The following is an 18357-nucleotide window of genomic DNA, read 5'->3' as shown; positions in this document are numbered from 1 at the left end:
GTAAATTCCCGAGCACTTAGATCAATCACCTTTAACTTTCTTGTTTAAATAACTTTTAATCAATTAATTAGTGTTGTTTGATCACTTTAAACGAACTTTTCATTAATTAATTCCACATAGTATCTTGTGTTAAATAAAGAATAGAATTGAATAATTAATTGTTGATTGATCACCTAAGTCAAGACGAATCTTGTTTATTTATTGTTCTTTTCATGAATATTGATTTAATAAGAATAACGACTTTTGCAATGTAATTCCTACATGATTGACGCGTGTAAATAAAATCAACTAACTTAGTTTTTAGGTATCACGTTGCATATATTGTTTGGTGATGAAATTATGAAAAAGGAAGAGCTAGTAGAGGCCGCACTAGGGCTAGAATAGTGATTCCCCCTAAAAGGAACGTTATTTTAGTACCCTCGCTCCCGAACTCATTTCTGGTACACGTAGACCAGTTTGGGCATGGGTAAACTTACGATTCGTGCTAAATATCCCTTGAACTCTACTTGGGAGAAAGGCATGGACGAGGTTTATGAGTTTTCCTAAAACTCATTGGCGACTCCTACTTGTTTCTCACAAAAAAGCGTAATGATAGGATCAATTCTAATTCAAGGTCCCCCAAACAGTCAGGAATTCAAATCCTAATACACTTTAACAAGTGTAAAGTCCTAGGCTTTTTAAAGAGCCATGGGCCTTTAAGGAGAAGGATTCTCTACGATGGGCATACCCTCCTTAGTATAGGTAACCCTTTACGGGGCGCGGCCAGTTTAAATTTTACAAATATCGGATGTTTACATCAGCACGCTGAACCAGAGTTAGCATCACATAAGAATCCAAGCCATCGAGCCATGACAAAGACTGTCACGCCCCGACAGCATCATCGCGTCGCGACAGGGGCGTCGTGCCGCGATGAATTTTTATTTCCAACGTCGCAATATTTTCTTCAATCTGGGCAAGTTTCGGGGAATTTCGGAAAATTTCGACTACCGTACTCGAACTATTTTTTTGAAATTATTTCAAGTTGTTTTCCATTGCTTTGAATAAAATAAAATTTTAATATAAAAGTAATTTTTTTTTTTTAGAAGCTGAAAATTGCATTAATAAATAAAGTAAAATTATTACATTATTGATGGAATTAAAGAAAGCTTAAAATAAAATTGACTTGAAATAAAAATTATCTAAAAAAAAATTAGAAGTAAAGCAATGCTCTAATCGGCCTTCTCTTTTCTAGCCCTCTTCTAATTCTTGTCTGCTTCCTCTTCATCATCCATCTCTTTTACCAGTAAGGATCCCTTAGATGATCTGCATACAATTTTAGTAGAGATAGTTTCCCCCTTAGCCATTACACCAATCTTTTTCTCAACCCATGCTTTCTTCTCTGTAGAGTCAGCTTTTCTTTTTTTCTTTGCCTTTTGCAATACTTTTCTTTTTAGGTATTATAGGAGTCTTGAATTCAACTCTTGAACCTAGGCAATCCTTAAGAGGAATTTTCTTACCCCTAGGCGGTCTTTAATGCTCGCTTATCCTTGTGCATGTTTCGAACCTTGTTCTTGTCTTTGTAAGATCTGCCAAGTAACCACTGCTTCACATCTCTAGATAAAGGAGGAGGAGCTTTGTGGGATACAACTTCCCATAAAGGCCTAGAGCACCAATAGTCATCAAATTTTTCCACATCATGAGAAACAGGAAATTCATAAGGGCAGCGAAGATTTCCAGAAAGAATGGTTTGAGCATGACCATATTTTCTCTTTACCCTAGAGGGGCAATAAAAAGTTAGCTTTGATAAACTTGGAATATGGCAAAAGGGTTGAGCATTAACACCAATCATCTTCTCAATTCTCCACCAAGGAACAATCCACTTGATGGAAAAGCCGCGAGTTTTAAAGAACCTACTCCACTCTCGACGCCCCATCTTTATGGAGAAGCGTTTCTTCCTTCTTACAAAACAATTAGGAGTATATTTTTCCATATTATCAGGAGGGCTAATTAGCTCTAGCCTTTCCATTAGCCAAATCTGCAAAAAATCAGTGCAATAAATTATTATTACTATATAAAGTTATATATTTTTTATTTCTGTAATTAAAATATTGATTTTCTACCTGTAATAAAATTAGAGAGCCTCGAAGAGGTGCTTTTGGATCTCTTTTATTTTTAGCTCATCTAAGCTAAGCATTGTTTCTCCAACGATTAGTGGCATGGGATTTCTCCCGGCATCCACTTGCTCCATGACACAAGCTAAGATAGCTTGACCTTTATGCATACTACCATTAGTGAGTAAATATTGGCTAAACATACAAAAAAGGAAAGCCCTTCTCTTGTAAACATGAAAAAATTCTGACTTTGGTATATTAAAGTAAAAAGATGCAAACTTTTTAAGATCAACTTCAGTGCCGTCAACTATGACTTTCAAATCATTATCCTTGAGGTTAAAAAGTCGCTCAAACTCTTTTCTCTCTTTAGAGGTCAAAGAACGACACCACTCCCGGGTTGTATCACAAAAATTCCTAGCCATAACTACTTGACTGGGAATTAACAAGCTAAATTTTTGGTTGGTTTGAATTGTACTGGAATTGGCAGATTTGGGGGCTATTTATGAACAAAAATCGACGCAAATCGAATTCCAGTCGAATTCGAAAAAAACAAAACTATCGCTCAGCGACAAGGCTGTCGCGCCGCGACAACCTTTATCCTCTGCGATAGAACAGCGCGCTATGCTAAACGCATTATTTTTCTACTTTGGCTCGAATTTGTACTTTGACTCTATGGTTTTCTTAACCCTTAAGTAATTTTGTTGGCATTTTTTCCATGATTGGTTATTTCAAGTTTAATCAAGCTTATTTTAGTCAAACTTCATTTTATTTTTTCATTTTTTTTTGGGAGAAAGTCGGATACCCTCCAAGATAATAAAAATAATGATAGAAATTTTTGCGCAAAATTTATCACATTCCTTTCACACACACACATGCATAAAGTGAAAAATAAAAATGCAAAAGATAAAACTACATAGTAATACTAGTATGTATATACATCGCATAAGAGTCAATAATATGCAAAGTCCTATCTAGTCAAAAGAAATAAGCACAGGTACATCTATGATCCCGGAGGATGAATGCCAAAGGTATCGTAAAACCGCAAGGTCTGTGGAGTCACCTCATGACCAGCATCAGCCTCTCCAGCTGTAGGAATAGAAAGAGTAGGGCCAGCCCATCCTGGCTTACCTTACTGAGGCTCCTACCGCTGTGACTGCTGCGACGACGAGCCAACCTCGTACTTCCCACCAACCATGAAAGGGGCAAGTGTCGGCGTACCCTGACCAGGTGGTCTCATCGCCGTACCCTCGGAAGAAGATCTGGAGTCCTCCAAGACAGCAGTGTGATCCGACCCCTCACGACCGTCCCGATTCTCCACTGAGGTCTGACGATGCCGCAATCCGGATCTCTCCCTCCTAATCTATAGCCTCAAACGAGTACGAGACGGAGGAACAAGCTGAAATCAAACAGTAAGCTAAATCAAATAAGAAACAGAAATGCAAATACAAAACAAGACAAGAGACATACCTCTCTCGCACCACCATCCCGACGGCATGTTGCCTGATGGCTCAACCTCACCGGCTGATAACAAAAGGCGTCCATAGCTCTCGCCATCCTCGTCATCACCTCGCGAGTAAACTGTAAAAAGAAAAAGGATTAGAAATAACCGAAATATACATACAAACAGAAATAGGAGATAAACTTACCCAAGTCTGACACCGAGGGATCGATCTCTCCCCTAGACGCCACTCCTTTAGATCTGGGGGTATCATCTCCTCGACCGGCCCATAAGACCCCTAATAAGTGATTCACATGTTCGGAGGTACAAACTCCGCAGCCTCAGCCTCAGCCTTCGAAAATAAAAGATTCCGACAAATTAAACATCATTGGGGGCTACCAAAGTAAAAATTAAAAGATACAAGAACACACCTCCGCTTCCTTCGATATCGAAGGTGGTGGATCCAAACGTGGCAAAAGCCTCTCAGCGTAATCTGGGTCAAGTGGCTGAAACTCTGCCAATCGACGCTAGTTGGCGACGAATCCATAAGTCCTAAGACTTGCCTGTTCCATCATGTGCCGTGGAGGACGAGTCAAAACGATGAACAACGCGGACGAGTGCTGAATCGCAACCCTCTCTCCCAAATAAACCATAGTGTTGTACGTCCCTTGGAAATAGCGCCGCTGAACTGTATACTAAACAACCCGCATAGGAACGTCCAATCCGACCCATGGACGAAAAACATGCTTAGGATCTTGTAAAAAGAGATATCCATAAGGCATAATCCTACAAAGAATGATATGCGAAAATAATGATAAGTGATTCATACCGCTGGAATCGACTCTCACACGAGTCCGGTAGCAACCGTACCAGGATAGATAATGGCCTCCCCAACTAGCAACAATAGGGAGCCCTCGAGGCAAAGACCTAGCCGGAGACAAGGTCGGAAAGTACTCACAGAACCAAACCTGTGATAACAGGAAAAATCAGCAAAAAAAACTAGCTAGCACGGAATAGTTAATTAGAGGAAAATGAGAGTATACCTCTACAATCCTCCAGAAGCTAGAGAAGGTGACCTCCTCACTATAGCTCCGATGGCGACAGGCGAGTCGCAATCCAAGTAGGAAGTCAGCATAGGCCAAGCTAGCCCAATCAAAAGTCCCGACTTGTCTAAGGTCGCTAAGAGCAGGGAGGTAGTAGAGCAACGCTCGGCTTCCCTTGTCAGGGGAGAAGCTCCCTAATAGAAGAATCAGAACAAAGATGCATACTTACTGCTCCGGGTGGTCGCATCATCTCGGAAGGCCGCCATTAGCAAAGACCGGTGGACAAATCGACCGCTCAGCTGTCCTTCTCTAGACTCAGCACGAGTTCGGACGACTATAGGACCTAACAGCTCTTTCACCTCAGGAGAAGAAAAAGTAAGGTCCCTACCAAGAGGAATAGCAGTCGACCGGAACTCCAATCCGATGATAACCGGGAAGTCGAGGGGAGTGACAGTCATCTCACCTCAAGGAAAATGGAACGTGTTGGTGGTGTCCTAAAAGAAATCCACCAGAGCCCGCACTAGGAAGCTACTCGACTCCTGAGAATGAAGCGTCTGCGTAGTCTGGAGCAGAGGAGTCAAAACGCATGACTCCCAAAGCGTGCGTAGCTCCGCGTTGTTGCGAAAGTAAGTGTCATAGAGACGCTCAATGTTACTGTTGCCCGAGCCATGGCAACGAACGCGATCATCGATGATACCACGTTGAACGCACTCCGAAATATGAAAGGTGGGCGTAAAGTACAGAGTACGCCTGTCCCACTCAGGGAACTCCCCAAGACTGGTGGACGTACCCTCGCCTGCGCCGACAGGCTCGTCCTCTCGGTAAGCCCCACGAGAGCGTGAGCCGGAAGCACAACGTCGAGCCATACTAATTATGTTCCAACATAAAGGAAGTAAATTATAGGGTTCTATAGTATATAAGGATCGCCTAGCCGCATGATATTATGTTCGTAAAAAAAAAAGAATACGTAGTACTAAAACAGAGCATGTTTTTTATTCAAGGAATAACAGCATTTCGAAGCAATCAAACAATTTCTTACAATATTATAACAAATATTGTGACAAATTAAGCACAAAGAGCAAGCAAAAACATGAAGAACAAGCCACATTTTGGTCACGAACTCAAGATGTCCAACAATGGCAAAACGTTTGTTTCTTCACCAAATTGAGTCAAACAAGTCTCAAAACATTCCCAAGGTGTAATACAAACATAAACAAGCAATTTCATGGCAAGAAATTTGATAAACAAAGCAAAACAAGAACATTTTTGATTTTTTTTTAAATCCGCAAATAAACATGTACGAAATTCTTCCAAATTGAGAGAAATTTGAGAAAAATTTACATAGATCGGCAAACTAGAGATTTATAGCTTCGATTTGCAAGAAATTTGAGCGAATTTGGTTGAGAAATGAGCAAGAACGACCGAGGTGAAGTTTCGAGCGAAACCGAACGAAAATGAGCAGCAAATGGCGAAAATGAGGAAGAAGGGGTTTTATTCCGGAAAACGCGACTCCATCGCGTCGAGATGGCACGTGGCAATACGCGTCGGCTTCTCTTTCTTCAGCGATGCAGTTCTTGGGCCCCATAAATAGCTTATGTGGACTTTAGTCAACATTTTGGGTTCCTTGGTACGCCAGTTAGCCCCTATAAGCAAATTGACATGATTCGTAGTTGGCTCGATTACAATCGCAATAAGTGATTGGCCTAACGACGGTCATCTCACTTCACTTAAGCGCCTAAGTATTGGCTCATCGCAAGCACCGAGGTATTGGTTCACAGGCAAACGCAAACGCCAAAGTATTAGCTCATTACATCTACAAATGCGCCGAGGTACTGGCACAGCAAGCATTCAAGCAAAGCATCAACACAGGAAACGTTCAAGAAAGCATTAGCAAAGCATTAGCAAATTGAAGATCATTACAAGCAATGGTTTTCGACGACTTTCACTTAGGTGTAAAAGTTGTCAATCAAAATAATCAAGTCAAGGTATAGACGAGATTTTGGAGACAGCTACAAGCAGTGGTCTTCTATAACGGCGAGGTACTGCCGTGGTGAGGTAATGCCACAAAATTGGAGGAAGCTACAAGCAGCGGTCTTCGACGATGTCCCGAGGTACAGAGGATATTGTCTACAGCGGCGAGGTACTGCCGTGGCAAGTTATTGCCACAACAAATGAAGATAGCTACAAGCAGCAATCTTCGACAATGTTCCCTAGCTTGTGGAGGATTGTCACAAACAGAATTGAAGATGGATACAATCCCACCTTTAATGATGGCATTCCCTAGCTTGTGGAAGGTCGTCACAACAAAAATGCAGCAATAGAAATCGGTTACTCCAGAGATGTGTGCTCGACGGTGCAAGATACGCGTTTCTAACTCTTTTATCTGTTTAACTAACACTAGTTTGCAGGTATCGGCGTTAAGAGAATGACTTAGGATCGCAGAACGTTCTGAATCATTCTCCGTCCCAATCACTACTTTGACTTTTGTTTTCGAAACTTATGTTTCTCCAAACTCAGTCAAAGTGGGGGCTTTTATAGACACCAAATTATGTCTCCCCAAACCCAAACCCAGTGATGAGTACTTTTCACGTCATTTGATTATCGAACGAGGTGAACTGTGAAAGAGTCTCGTGATGCCTCTGTTTTTAATAAAAATACTTCTTTCTGTTTTTGAAAATATTTCTTTTCATACCCTATTTATGAAAAATATCCAATCCTATTCAGTTTGGTACATGATATGGGTCCATAATAGTGTAGTTGGATGGGGCTCGAAAAGAGCTTTCCAGCGATATATTATAAGCCTAATTCCGATGAATAATGAGGAAGTTCGTTATGGCCCAAATGTTAATTTGGATATTAAATGAGTTTTAAGGGTGACCTAATGATCAAGTGGAGGGTCCGTTAATTATCATTCCTAAAGTCATTAGGAATTACTTTAATTTTCTAGAATAATCTAGGTGATTATTTTAAGTTCTAAAGAGATTAGGATTAATAATTATATTTTTAGAAAACATAAAGAATTTTAGTGAGAATAAAACAAGTGTTTTAAAGGATTTAATCTAATTTTAAATGATAAACTATGGACCCTAATTATCCAATTATATTGGAAAAAGGATTCCGTATGACAAAAATTATCCAGCGGCACCATCAAGCTGCGACAGGTCCATCGCGCCGTGATGGGTGCAGTTTTACTTTAATTGGAATTCGATCTTCTCTGATCGTTTCCGGATGTTTTTATCTATAAATAGGGTCGTATTTCCCCATTTTCAATCATCAACAATCATCTTTCTATTCTCTCTCTCTTAAAGCTAGAAGCTTATTCTTTCTTTCTTTTTCTAAGCCTTCCCTTTTCAAAACACCATTCGTCCATCAAGAGACATAGACACACATAATCAAGCTCGAAGTTGCCTTCAACCTAGACGTGAAAGGTTGATATTTTCTGAGGGATTGATCCCAAATCCCTATTTCAATTATTTAAATTAATTGTTTGATTTAATATTTTTATTGAAGTTACTAACGTGTGTATTGTTTTGATAGAAAGACACACGAGGCAACAAAGTGAGTAATTTCATTGTTATATATCTTAAGAAAGCATGCTTAGATTATTCTATTAATTCCTAGTATCATGTTAGGATGTTCTTTATTGAATCCTAGTATCATGTTTAGGGTAATAACTAATATTTATAATATCATGTATGTCTCTAGTAACATGTTAGGGATAAAGATTTGATCTTTATTGATTTAGTGACATGCTAGGATTTGTTATTAATCTTGTTGGTATCATGCCTAGGATCTTACTATTATTATTATGCTTTGAATATTATTATGATGACGATGATTGTTGTATCAATATTTTTATGTTTCTTGAGATTATTGTTATTGCTTGATCACACCCTTTCTTGCAGGTTTAAAGGGAATTTGTACTTGAAATCACGCTTAATAAGATAATTAATAATTTTATTTTGGCTAATATGATTTTAATTCAAGTAATCGTCAATAATAGGTATGTTTGTGCATTAATAATCAACCAACATAGATTAAACAGGTTAAGGGTTAATATATTGATTGTATGTTAGTCAGAAAGAGCACATGAATATGAGAAGAATAAAGTAGAGGCCTATTTAGGGCAGGTTCAATCTCTTTTAGGTTGAATTTGTACCTTCCTCCTCGAATATCCAGTTATGGTTCCGGACCACTATGGAGTTAGCGATCTCATGGATCGTGAAGGGTTTTAACCTTCACCCTGTGAACGGTTTACAAGTTCCTAAAACTTGTTGGCGATTCTTTTGCTCTAGCTTCCTTCCCTTTAGATGCCACCATGCTTAAGTGTATGATCACAGTGGGGCTCAAGTGTGGGATGCTTGAAATAATTTCCTACAGCTAGAGAGCAAGATGCCTTCTTCTTCTAAGCCACCGCCCATAAGAGGAGGAGAGGGCACTCAGAAGAAAGCTCAAAGCAAGGCGACCAATGCTGAGGACGCCGGGAATACCCCTTTTCGCCAACATGAACGATCACCGAGGGTGCTGCGGACGAACCTATCCAGGCTCCTCGAGAAAACGCAATCGGCTGAGGGGCATACCAAGAAGCCTCATAAGGGGACAGCTGAGCCATCTCGACGCTGGAAGGATGCAAGGGAGTACATTCGGCATAACCAGGGTGAACGAATAGCCTATTCGGACACGGCCTCTACTCCAACTATGCCGGATGACTTCTCAAACAACACCCTCTCCAAGCATACCAGCTCGGCTAAGACCAGCAGAAGTCAAGCTCATTATACTCCAACTCCAATTCCAATTCAGCCACTTCAGTATCAAGTGCCCCAAAATTTTAATGCAATTCTGCCGCCTAATCCCCCTATCTTTGCTCAGTACGAGCATTATGTCCAGCCGTTCGACCGGGCTACTTACCTGGCCAGACCGGCGTGCAGCCTCAACCCATTGATTGGAAAATGCGTATGTTAAATCTTGGGGACAAGCCACCTCCGTTTTCTCAAGAAATTCTCAACTCTCTTCAACCAGCAAAGGTGAAGTGTGTACTTGTGGGTGCCTATGATGGTACGCGCAACCCAGAAGAGCATGTCACCTCGTACAGGAACTTAATGTATCTTCAAAGCTTGGATGATGCCACATGGTGTTGATGCTTCCTAGCCACCGATAAGGACGTAGCGCAGGATTGGTTTAACAGCCTTCCGGCCGGGTATCAACTGCTTCACTACTCTCAGTCTGTTATTTGTGGGAAACTTTTCATACAACATACCTCCTCGCAAGACCAGTCTTAACCTGGCAACGATCGTCCAAGGAAAGAACGAAGGATTGCGTTCGTATGTGTAGAGATTCAACTAAGAAATAATCTGCCGGATGAAATGGCCTACTCTGAATTTCTCCGGAGATTAAGGCATAATGGTTTTAAGTTTGATCTAGTCAGAAAGAAGGTTTGAACATACGCAAGCGTGCTGCGGGAGGCCGAAGCCTACATCAAAGCGTCTAATTTTTGTTCGCTCACCAAAGCGGAAACAACCGGCCAAGGGGGCTGAGAAGAAGCAATCTTCTCAGCAAGACTCGGTCGGGAAGAAAAAAGAAGGAAATAACAAGCAGAAAGAAGTTTGGGTGGCCGATTGCCAACGGACAAAATCAAAGAAAGCTAAGACGTACGAGCCGCAGTATGAGTTCAACAAGGATTATTACTCAATCCTGATGGAAATCAAAGACAAATTTGAGTTCAAGTAGCCCCAAATCACTGAGAGGCTCGGCCTAGTACGCAACAAAAACAAGTACTATCATTAACACAAGGACGTGGGGCATGACACAAATGAATCCAACAAGTTGAAAAGATTGCTAGAAAACTGGCCGAGAAGGGCATGCTGAACTTGTAAGTCCTGAAGTCAAAATTCACGTACACTCGGACAGACAACAAATCCGAGAAGAAGAAGAATGACCAAGAAAAAGATGATGGAAACAGCATTGACTCAGGGTTCGTGGCTGTAATATCAGGCGGCCCGACCATGAAGGGAATCAAGCAAGATGCTTAAAAATTGGGAAATGTGATGCACGCCGAGGGGGTGAAGGATGAGCCCCTCCCGGAAGTGACGGTCTGTAAATCAGACCGAGGCGAGATAAAAGCCCCTCGAAATGACCCTATGGTGTTTATCATGAAAGTTGTTGTCTTGAAGTTCAGTTGGGTGCTGGTAGATACTGGCAACTCGTCCGACAAAATCAGCCTAGGATGTTTGAAAATTTTGAAGATTCCAGAGGATGCCCTCCAGGATATATCCCATTTACTTATTAGATTTGGTGGGAGTATCACTCACCCAGTCGGACAAATTGATTTGCCCATCCGATTTCGAAAGAAGGGAGAGGGAGGGGACATGGTTGTCCGCATCCTGGTGGTTAAAGAGCTCACGGGCTATAACGTTATTCTCGGCCACCCAACTTTAATAACAGCCAAGGCTGTAATCGTCCCTCACTTAATGATGATGAAGTTTGAGCAGACGGAGGGAAAAATTGGTACCATTCATGATAACCAAAAAATGTCTAAGGAATGCAATCAACTGGCCGTGAAGCCAACATCTAGAGGACGACCACGATCGTTCGAACCAAATTTAGATGAAGGGTCACTCTAAGCACACCAGGTCGACCATAAGCGCAGTTCGATCAAAAAAGAGCAAGCATAGCAGCCAACGGTCGTTAGCCGGCTAGAAGAGTTAAGGCCACAGCCGGTTGGCGATCATACAGACATAATCCTTGATCCAGATCAATCTGATCGGACGATCTCCCTTGCACTGGGTGGCCGAGGGGCCTTCAACTTTACGGACAAGTCTGCAACGGCCTTGTTCAGCTCCTCCACCTTAAGCTTGAGGGAGGCCACCTCATCTTGGGCGGACTTGACGGCCTTCTAGGACGAGGATACCTCGCTCTTCCTTCAATTTCTCGGAGGCTTCAAAGCCCTCCTTCCACTGAGAGGCGTTTGTGACCACCTCGTCCCGCTCCACCTGGAGCGCCTGCTTAGCCAGCTCCTCCCTCTCAAGGGCTTTCCCCATCTTGACGATGTCCTCAGTTTGCCCATCAGCATTATCAGACAAGGGTCGTCTCATAATGAATTTTCAGGAGGGCTACGTTGACTGTGCTCGCGTCCTCTGCCTTCATGATTTGGACCCAAGCCTTTTTGATTTTCGCATTCTCCTTGTCCTTCCATCTTGGAAGGCGCTGAGTCGAAGGAAGAGCTGCATTCGAACGAAGGAAGGTTAGCAAACATGAAAAGTGGGAAATATTCTAAGTATAGAATCAAAAGCGGTCGCGTAAGTCAAAAATAAAACTACCTTGGCACTAAAATTGATCATGGGGCCGAGGAAGCCATCATTAATCCCGCAGAACTTGTCCCGCTGCTCTTGAGGGACGGCCCGCTGCATGGCCTTCCTCATAGCCTTTCGGTCCGCGCCCGTAAGCGACTGGCCAGGTATCTTAATATTCATCTCCTCGACAATATCTGCACACGGCCAAGAAAAGGGTTAGAGTGAACAAAATAAGTTCGCAAAAAACACACGTAAAACTAAGCCAAGAACTCAACTTACCATCTGAGAAAGATGGTGGGTGTAGACACCTAAAAATGTCTCCCTAAAACCAAACCCGATGATGAACAACCTTTCCCTGCCATTATTGGTCAGGTTGATATACAATCCTTGGAGCACTTGAATCCATGTTCAACCCAATACATTTCATAAATCAACCCAATTCTTAGCCCATTTTCCCCAAACCATAACATATTTTCCTCTTTTCGTGTCCACTTCACAAAACCGAGCTGAAATGATTTTATGGCCTTATAATTTGATCCAAATGTTATTTGGTTGGATAGGCCTTTCAATAATCATTCCAACGATATATCATAATCCCAATTCAGATTTAAAACGAAGAAGATATGAGCAAAATACTAAACTCGGCCCTAAACCGACACCCTTTCACTAAAACTGCCATATCTTAAAATATACAAAGGATTTTAAACTGATTCTAATTGGGTTGGAAATTACACTTGATAAGATTTCCAACGATATATTATATGTCTTATTTTGAGTTATGGATCAAAAGTTATCATAGTTTTAAAAACGCGTAAAAAACTGGAATTACCGCGCAACAGCTAAAACACCGCGTCGCGACATAAGCTGACGTGTCACGGTGCCTTGTACCGTGACACGGTATTTTGCACCATGTCATGGTACACATAACGTGACATAGCGCTTTCACGTGTCTTCTCCGTGTTTTCTCTCACGCGCTTATGAATCTGGACGCATTTTTAGACAAATTGTACACCGCGACATGGTGTGCTTCACCGTGCGACGGTGGGGCAGCACTGTGTCACGGTACACACACTGTGACACGGTGTCCAATTAGGGTTTTTTCGCTGCTCTTATCTCTTCTAAGGTTCCGTGTATCCCGCTGTTCATTTCCTCTATAAATACCCCCCTCATTTCTGCAGTTCGGGGCACCAAAAATCATTCTCTCTCTCCTTACACCAAAAATCATTCTCTTCTCCCTCTTTAGCCTAAACACAAACCTCCTTATTCTTCCATAATACTTCCCCTAAGCACTCTAAGGATTTCATACTTGACCCGAGGTTCCGTCCTTAAACCAAGATGTGAAAGGTATAATTAACTAAGGGTTTAGACCAAATCAACTCTACTTTTTATTTAATTTAATTGTTTCAATTTGATTTATATTTTTATTGAAGTTACTAACAATTTATTCATGATGTAGCAATTTAAAGGAACGTGCGAAATGTGAGTAATTAATTAATTTAATTATTTATTTTATTTTAATATTGCTAGTATCATGATTAGGTTTATTATTATTTGATTTGACTAATTAATGATATTATTGTTAAATTTCTTCCAATATTAATGTTTATTCTATTGTTATTATGATCACCATATTACATGTTAAAGGGAATATGTAATCAAAAATCACGCCTAATAAGATAATTTGGACGACTGGTTTAGGTTCCTTTTTAATCTTGTTGTTAATTAAAGTGATCACAATATTTTAGAATTACATGTTGCATTAATATTCAATGAATTTAGCATAATAATAGTTTGGAGTGAATTGAATCTTTGTTTGTATGCCTTTGAGGCCACGGGAATCACATTTCATTATAAGAATCAAGTAGAGGCTAATACGGGTGAATGTGACTCCATGACTTACTTCGTACCATCATCCCCGATCCTCCATTCGTGGTTCCGAACCATATGGAGTTAGTAATCTCATGGATTATGAATGGGGTGTAACCTTCACGGGTCAATCGGTGTTACCTATAGTTGTCCCTTATTCGTGGTTGCCTTAAATGATCCGTGAACGGTTTACAAGTTCCTTAAAAACTTGTTGGCGGCTTCCTACTTTGCTTTGTCCCTAATCATGTCCCTAATCGTATATGTTAATTCCCACTTCCTATGAGTGCCAAGCATATTCACAACATGCTTTTAACGTAGGCGCGCTTTGAATGACGTCTACAGTGGGGTGGGAAGGTTGAAAGAAGGAGAAGGTAAAGGTTCGTCCTCCTCTTCGTCCTTACGACCGAGTTGATCTTCGGCTAACTGAGAGGCAGCCGTCTGCCAATCAGATTTTTTCACTAACTCGACATGCGGAGTCGAGACCGGACCGGTCGGTTTTTCCAGGGACGACTTACCCCATCATCCGCATGGACGTACTTCTCATGGATCGACTCAACAATCAGATCCACGGACTTGGAGGCCCCGCTAGATGACAGGTGGGGTGGCTCTCCTTTAGACTACTTTGAAGTAGTCAGCGGCGTGGTCTTAGCCGCCTGGGTGGAAGACGTCACTTTTGTGGCAGGAGACTTCCTAGACTTGGACGGCTTCCCGTCCTTTGAAGTAGAGGCCGGTTGCTTCCTCTTCGATCTTGGAGCAAGAGTGGCCAACTAAAAGAAAGCAATTTTAAAGTTAAGTGAAGCTAAAATCAAGCGTGCGAACGTACGTAGGAAGGAAGCCCCTTCCAAAGTCCCAACCCAGACAGAGGACCAAACAAGGATCGTCCGAGTTGAACTAGGAACACTACTAGAAAAAGGCTGATTTCCGACGGACACAAAATTTCGTCGTAAACATCGGAATTTCCGACAGATTTTTATTCCGTCGTTTATTTCCGACGGATTTTAACATTCCGTCGGAAATTTACGACGGAAAATAAATCTGTCGGTATATATACACTTTCCGTCTAGAAATTAAATTTCCGACGGAATTAAAATCCGTCGGAAATTTCCGGCGGAATATATAATTATATATAATAAAAAAAACCGGCCTTTTAAAAACCCCTAGGGTTCTCTCCTCCCCCATTCATTTCATCCGCCCTTCTCTCCTCTTTCTCTCTCTCCAGCTTCTCTTTCTCTCTCTTCCGCGCTTCTCTTTCTCTCTCTTCCGTGCTTCTTCTCTTTCTATGTTTCTCTCTCTCCTTCGCTTCTTTTCTTCCTCTCTCGTCCTCCATCTTCTCCTTTTTTCTTCTCTTTCCTCATTTCTCTTCTATTTCTTGGTGTTTTTATGGTCGAAAATCGAAATTAATGGTTTCTTTGGTCAAATTCGACCATGAAAAGTGTAGATCTATACTTTTCATGGTTGAATTTGGCCTATTTAAACCAAATTTCAAGATTTCGAAGCCAATTTCAGTAAATAAGGTATGTTTTTCGAGTCTTTAATTTTATTTTATTTTTTTTGTGGTGGGTTGGTGCCGTGGTGGTTTCGTTTTATGAGTTAGGTGGGTAGGTCGGTTTTATGGGTTTTATGGGTTAGGTGGGTGGTCGGATCTGGTGGTTTGATCGGATATGGTGGCTTTTATGGGTTAGGGTTAAATGGGTTAAAGTGGTGGTAGATCTGGGTTATTGGGTTAGGGTCGTGGTGGGTCTGGTGGGTGGGTTAGTTTGGGTTAGGTGGGTTAGGGTTGAATGGGTTAAGGTGGTGGTGGCGGCTTAGGGTTTGGCTTAGGGCTTGTGGGGTGGCAGTGGGGGTTGGACGTGGTGGTGCGTGGTGGGGTGGGGTGGGGTGGGTTTTTTTTTTTGGCTTGTGGGGTGGTAGTGGGGGTTGGACGTGGTGGTGGGTGGTGGTGTGGGGTGGGGTGGGTTTTTTGTTTTTTTTTAGTAGAAGTTTTCGACGGAAATTCCGTCGGAATTTTCCAACGGATTTGTTTTCCGTCGAAAATTTACGACGGAATTTTCCGAGCCGAAATATGTCTTCCGATGCATGATTTCCGTCGGAAATGTGTTTCCGACGGAAATTCCGTCGGAAAAGGCCCTTTTTCCTACAAATGGTTTTCCGACGACATGTTCCGACGAAATTCCGTCGGAAACCCTATTTCCGATGAAAAACAGGGTGTTTTCGAGGAATTTTTTCCGTCGGAAAACGGCACTTTTCTAGTAGTGGAAGGACTCCTCTTCCAACTTACCACCTTAGCACACAAACAAAAAAAAAAGAAAAAAAAGAAAAATAGAAAAAAAAGAGAGATAAATAAATAATAAGCGGACGGCCAGTACCTCCTTGGTCTGCTCGTACAACTGCTGTCGAGCCTTGTACCGAGCTAAGTCCAACTCGGACATGTCCACTTCCCCCTTCTGCTCTGGGTCTAGCATGGCGAGCGCTTTGTCTGCATAAGAAAGAGGAAAAAAGTTAAAAAGGTTTTGACACAATTTGCTTGCAAGTGGCAAAGGTACGAGTTTCCACCATGGGGAAGGTTTCGGTACAGGCCGCATGCCGACATAAATATCGGGTCCCTAACAAGGGAATCCAGTTCTTTGGCATGGCCACCGACTTGCCGTCCCTAATCACCCTCTTGACTCCAAAATACTTAAGATGGTACGCATAGTCAGAGTGGACAGGTGGCTTGTAGGGTCGGTGCTGCCCTCGGCCGAGCTGGATGGGTTTAGCATTAAACTGATTCATCCGCAAGTCGAACTCCACGTTCTTTGTCTTAATGTGGTAGAAACGGTTCTTCTATTCGCGCCACTTGGATGGCCTGCCCATCACCACCAGGTTCTTAGTGGTGTTCAATATGAACTAGCCGTCCGTCCCCGAGTCTAAGCAAACCATAGAGTGCATCTCACAAAAAATTGAGACGTCCGGCTTAAAGCCCTGCCAAATTCACGTCACCAGATACCCAAAGATGTTCAACCAGCTGTTCGGCATCAGCTGGAAGAGAGCAATGTCATACTCGTCCAGGAACTCCTGGACGAATGAGTAAAGAGGGAAGCGAAGTCCCACCTACAAGGCAGCGCGGTAAACGCTGCCGACGCGGCCGCTCATCCTCCTAGGCGGCCACAGAGTGGAAGCGCTTCGGCGCCTTGAGTTCATATCCCTCTCCTAGCATGAGGATACTCTTGAAGTCCTCCAGCCCGTCATTGAGGAAGCCCAAGGCCGTGTCACCAACCGGACAGGCGTACGGATCCTTAAAATTGTCCGCATTGGCCTCCTCAACCTCTTGATTGTCCGTTTTCCCTTCATCAAGGTGAGGGGCGGCCCCAAATTTTGAGGACAGCACTGTGTCCAGTTCAGCAGCCTCGGCCGAGCTCCTAGTCTTGGAGCCCCGGCCGCCTTCGGAGGTGGAGACGCCCTCTGGTATCAAGGGCCCTTTGCCCTTGTCCTTCCTCCTAGCATCCGCCTAATTTCCAGGAGGAGGAGCACTGCGAGAGGGCAGGTCGGCTGGTTTAGCAATTACTATGCCTGTCCTAGGCCTGGCTGACCTGGTAGTTTGTGATGGGGGTAGTTCAGAAAATCGGGCGGACGCCCCAACGTCCGCCTGAGAAGAGGATTGATGTTCTTTCAAGGACTACAACTCGGCCGGATTAATGAACAAGTTGGCAAATTGAGGAAAGTGAAGACCTAGAGTCTGCTCAGACGCTTCCCTAGCAGAAGAGACACCTTGCCTCCTTTGGCGCTCTTCGAATGAGGCGGCCACTTTGACCACCGAACATTCGCTGCCACTAATCGTGGCGGTATTTGTGTTTGTGTTTGTGGTGGTGTTTGCGGTCTCCCCATCCGTGTTACTCGGATCATAGGGGACCCTTGAGTTTACCAAACTGTCGTTTGGATTTCTGGCAGCGTACTAATGGTACGTATGCATGCTCCGTGTCATTTGTGACTGTAGGGACAGAGAAGAATAGGTGGAGGTGAGTTGGTATGCACTATAAATGGACCCACTCTACGAGGGAGACGACTCGTCCTCATCCACTCTAGACTCCTCAGTCCTAGGCGAACTGCCGACCTCATGAGGAGAAACGGACGAAGCCGTGTGTTGAGCCAGATTTAAAAATAAAAATGAAAAACAAAGCAAAGTAAAAGAAGTAAAAAGGGCATGCGGTTACCTTCGTCTGTGCAGAAAACTTGGAGAATGTTGGAAAGTCTTGAAGGTTGACCGGAAAACTTAAAAACTCTAACCGGAAACCTCAAACGTATCGCGGAGCTCTTGAAGATTTAGAGAGGAATCACTTTCTCTCTCTAAAAAGCTCTGACTCTTCTCTAAAATTCTCAAAGTTCCAAAGTAACAAAATGAAGTCAAACATCCTATATTTATAGGCTGAATTTATGAGGGCAAAACGGTAAATCCGTCTTTCCCGCCCAAGAATTTGAACGGTTACTTTTTGAAAAAGTTAACCTAGAATTCAAATGGTTAAAAACCAATTCCGTCATTATAAACGGAAAAGGATGCAAACGGGCTAACGGCGCGTCAAAATAGACGGCCAGGTCAGCAGAATTCAAACTGCCACCCCGAAATCTCGGGCGACAGGGGTCCTCCCCAAAGGACA

Source organism: Chenopodium album, chromosome 14 (assembly GCF_948465745.1).
Source record: "Chenopodium album chromosome 14, dcCheAlbu1.1, whole genome shotgun sequence".
Lineage (NCBI taxonomy): Eukaryota > Viridiplantae > Streptophyta > Magnoliopsida > Caryophyllales > Amaranthaceae > Chenopodium > Chenopodium album.
This window is presented reverse-complemented; position numbering follows the sequence as displayed.